Source organism: Crocodylus porosus, unplaced genomic scaffold (genome assembly GCF_001723895.1).
Source record: "Crocodylus porosus isolate Cpor-Errol unplaced genomic scaffold, CroPor_comp1, whole genome shotgun sequence".
NCBI lineage: Eukaryota > Metazoa > Chordata > Crocodylia > Crocodylidae > Crocodylus > Crocodylus porosus.
In genome coordinates, this window is record NW_017728935.1 from 2,955,797 (window position 1) to 2,960,471 (window position 4,675).

At 49.3% G+C, this 4,675-nt stretch overlaps 1 protein-coding gene across 2 annotated transcripts in view; it reads left to right on the forward strand.

Annotated features, from left to right (window-relative positions):
* Nucleotides 1-4,432: 4,432 nt before the first annotated feature.
* Nucleotides 4,433-4,675, forward strand: part of LOC109317778 — a 15,673-nt gene continuing 15,430 nt past the window's right edge. Inside the window, exon 1 of one of the 2 annotated variants that reach the window (XM_019546656.1) lies at nucleotides 4,433-4,501. The gene's annotated coding sequence lies outside the window, so the exon portion shown is untranslated. The remainder of the gene's footprint in view (nucleotides 4,502-4,675) is intronic. The other variant, XM_019546651.1, reaches the window with a different exon arrangement.

Consider the following 4,675-nt stretch of genomic DNA (forward strand, 5'->3'; position numbering starts at 1 on the left):
ACTTCCTGCCCTTTGGGCAGGGGGCTGGACTCGATGATCTCCCGAGGTCCCTTCCAGCCCTGATGTCTGTGAAATCTATGAAATTGTGTATTTACAACTAAAGTATCCCTAATCGGATCTCACTTTTTAAAAATAAGATTCACATGACAACTTGGGATTTTGCAGTAGGGTTTACTTATGCAGTATGCTTAAAATGTGAGATTATTATTCATAGGATGCTCCTTATTTCCACTGAAGGCAAGAAGATGGCTCCATAGTGAATGAGTTTTAGAGTACAGTACATCAGTCATTAATGTCATTACGTCGTGTGATGAGATCTCCCAGAGTAGATTCAAACAGAATTGGCAACACTATCTCCAGGGCTGGTTCCCGGCCAGAAGATGCAGCTGAAGGCCAGGATTTATGGCAGAACCAATTACAGAAAATAGAAAGCAAAGGATTGCCATGAAAGCAAGGAGATGATTGCACCACCTCCTGGGGGGTGGGGCATGTCAACTTCCAGAACCATTTGTGCAGGACTTGTAAAAGGGCAATTCCCTGGTTTTATTAGTGTCAAACAGTTAAGTGGTGTAGCCCTCAGAGTGTAACAATTTGGCAGTGTACCAGGTCATGGGAACACTTCTCCTCTGACATGTTCACCCTTCGGGATCAGCAACGCTAAATCCCAGCAGCATGCTGTTTTATAGTTTCCTGTGCTTGCTGTTTTACAGTTTTGTTCAGTGTCAGGCTCTTCACGGTATTTCTGTTAGTGTCGGACTCTGGTGCTGCTGCCTCCAACAAATTGGCAACTCTCCGCTAGGCAGGTCAATCAGATGGAGACAACGACAAGGCGTGCTGGGATCTGCCTCTGCTACCAATGTTTCATCAGGCATGAAACCGTGGAGGGTGCTGCATGGGGCTTGTTGCTCTAAATCATAGAAAATGGGGGGTGAAGGGACCTCAGGAGGTCATATCTAGTCCAACCCCCTGCTCCAAGTAGGACTGTTCCCAACTACATCATCCCAGCCAGGGCTTTGTTGAGCCAGGTCTTAAAAACCTCCGGGAATGGAGATGCCACCGCCACTCTGGGTAACATGTTTCAGCGCTTTACTACCCTCCTGGTGAGAAAGTTCTTCCTAATATCTAACCTAAACTTTCCTTGCTGCAACATGAGACCATTGTTCCTTGTTCTGTCATCTGCCACCACTGAGAACAGTCCAGCTCCAAACGAGACCGGTATGTATATGCAGTGTAAACCAGGTAAGCTCCCTGCTATTCTTCCCTACCCTGTGACACTCAGCGTATCAATTCCCACCACTGAAGGGGAGCCGCAGTATGGACAGACACTTTCTCCTAATTATGAACTATTCCTCTATGGAAACGTTTCTCGCCAAGTCACAACTCCAGATTTCTGCTTCACTTCTGTTGCATGTCGCAGTCATTGTGCCAGTGAATCCATTCCCCATGGTGAAATCCTGCCCCAAAACAAGGCTGGGGAGACTGTGCAGTGGTCTGTGCAGCACAAGCTGTGGGTAGCAAGCAGCATTATAACTAGGGACCTACTCAAATCGTGGCAAGACGAAAGGTTTTTTTGCAGCCTGCTCATGGTGCGGGGAGCTGATTTTGCCAGCATTTCACAGTGCTGATCGATAGAGGCCTCATGGGGGAGGAGGGACAATGGGGCAGCCTGTCCCCCAGACACTATATCGCAACTGCATCTTAGAGTATTAAAAGTAATAATGGGTATAGATCTTGCTCTGACCGTTCCTCTTTTCCCAGGCTAAATTTATTCTATTTTTTTAGCCAACTTCCCAATTCATTTTAAGTCAAGGGACATTTTTTTTCCATACTTCCTCTTGCTGCTAGGTGCAAGTCATGTACACAACTCAAGCCAAACATGAAGGCCCAGGCATTGACAGCTTTCTTGGGCCTACAAGGCTGTGTAGACTGTGCAGGTTTCTGCTTTGCTTCCACTGAGTGTTGCATTCGTTGTCCCAGCGAATCCGTTTTCCACGGTGAACCCCTGCTCCAAAACAAGGCTGCGTGGACTGTGCAGCATTTTAACTAGGGACCTATTTAGATCATGGCAAGTGCGCGGAAAGCCGATTTTCACCAGCATTTCACAGCGGTCCTGCCCCTCAGTGCTGATTGGCAGAGAGGGTGCAGGGGGGAGGAGGGATGCTTGGGCAGCCTGTCCCCCACACACTCTACATCACAACTGCATCTTAGAGTATTAGAAGTAATAATGTAACCAAATGTATTAATTGCTATTTTGCTATAATTAATGTATTTTTGCTAAAAAGTTGTAATGACTGTAAAGACAAAGCAGCATGGATGGCTGTAAGGAAAAAGAAGCGTTGTCAGGTCACGGTTAATGAAAAAGTAACAAACCCATGTCAAAGAGCAGGCCACAGTGGGACATAAGGAATCCTCCCTTCCGCTGTCCCGAGGATACAGATTTGAGCTGGTTGAGAAGACTGTAAATTGGGGTACAGAATTGACAGGCCAGGGCTGAGCAATTGATAAGCCAGGGTCAGACAGTCCAGGGATAAAAAATATCTCTGACTAAGTGACCCCCTGGCCCCTTCTAGTACCACAAGAAATCTGGTTTTATCCAGGCCCAAAAGTTTCAGTAAAACAAAAAATAATCATAAAACCAATCAGGGATCATTTGTTAGAATATCTGAATCAATCATCTATAAATCTCCTTTGACCCCTGCTGACTTCCTGCCCCTGGGGCAGGGGGCTGGACTCATTGATCTCACGAGGTCCCTTCCAGCCCTGATGGCTACAAAATCTATGAAATATTGGGCATAGGTTAAAGAAAATTGTGGACTTTTCCCGAAGCTCAGCAGAAGGAACAGTTTCAGCGAAGTCCCCAAGGGAACTGAGACACCTGGCTAGCGGACCTGTCCTCCTCAAATCCAAAGCTGAGTAAGCGTTGTCTTTAGTGGTACAGAGAAATCTTTGCTATTGCGTATCCTAATAAAGCTTTTGAGTTGTGGCTGGAATAGTCTCGTTGATCAATTGATCTCACTCCTAACCAGCTAGTAATACTCTATGGGGAACAGTTGAGACTTAAAATAGCTGTTTTTAACGTCCATACCGATCCACTGACTTTAAACGTGCAACGCTCCTATATGGAAAGGGCACTTTGAATATTCAGATTAGCAATTACATGCACAAGGCAGGAGAGACGCACATGTGTATTGAGGACTTTCTGCTATTTGTCTTCCAGGCGGGAGCAGAAGTTCTTGATTTACGAGTAGGATTAACTTTGCTTGTATTGATGCCTTCTCACTTTGCTAAAACAAAGTCAGTCTCATCGGGATGCTTCGAAATCGTCCACGTGCGCGTTATGTTTGTGTGCTAAACAACGAGGATGGGGTTTTTTTAATGTATGGGCCTTTTGCCAGGTAAAGCAATTAGGCTTAGCGTAAAAGCTAAGTTTATTACCTGTTTAGAGCTAATACAAATATAAAGCAATACGGGTCCCTTCTAGTGCAATATGGTAAGATTAACATATAGGCTCCGTACCCTAAGAGAGGACCAACACAACATCAGCAGTCGATCAGTCGGTGAGGTCTTGTCCTGGGGCTTTCAACGCCTACGTCGAAGTTTTGCGCTCTCGGTCCGAGGATTAATGTTGAGGGTCTTCGGAGCAGGCTCCCCCCAAACCAAGGCTACCGCTCAATTTTATACTCGTCCTGTTTACATAAGTCCATTTTTTAATCTAAACTTTCACACTTGCCCACCGTCGTTTCATCTTCGATAGCAACTTTACGTTTTACGTATCGGCGATTTCTCGTACGGCCTTAGAGGGCCCTTATCTGCCCAAGGCCGTACGCGGCTTTTCTGTTCTTAACCAATTTCTCAGTCATCTTAATTCGCCCAGATTTAGCAGGTACCGCTCCTGTTGCTGGATGGGAGTCTAGCGGCTTCTGGCAAGAGGCCTTTATTTTAAGCTAAGAGCACTGATCGGAGGGGTTGGCGGGTTGCTCTGAACCAAGCGGGCAGGGGAGACCGTAGGTATATGCTCCCACCCTCTGTTTACGCTCAGTGGCCCACGCGCAGGCTTTCGGTCTTGTCGGGGTTTGGCCAGCTCCGTTCCAGGGCAGGGCTAGTACAGAAGTCTCCGCGCCTGCCTGACATCTGGAGGGGCACGTACAGCCGCCATGAGATAAGATAAGGTGGAGAAGGCCTCTGGGCCCCAGGGGAATTTGCGGAATCTTTTTCCGTGCTGTAAACCAGCGGGAAGCCGGCGAGAAGGGAGCAAAGCGCCGCAGCCGGGTGTCGCGAACGTGTGGACGGGCAAACCCGCGACAGATTCGCCTTGGTCGTCGCAGGGCCGGGGCCGGCGCCGGCGCCGGGCCCGAGGGGGGCCTCGGTGGACGCAAGCAAGAGCCGCGGCGGCGGGCCCGGCAGGTGGCACTGCGCTCGCCCCGACTCCTGAGGCGGCAGGGACTCGCGGAGCTGCCTGAAGTTTGCGAAGCAGGAGGGACCGCTCCTCACAGCTGGAAACGTGAGGGGAAGGGGGGTGCCTTGGGCTCGTTCCCGCTTCCCTCCCGAAGGGGCCTCGTGGGGCCGAGCGGGTCTGCGCCGCGCACCCGAGCAAGGGCGGCGTAGGGTAGCGCGCGCGCGTGTGAGTGTGTGTGTGTGTGTGTGTGTGTCTGTGCGCGCGCGTGCCCCCGCCCCG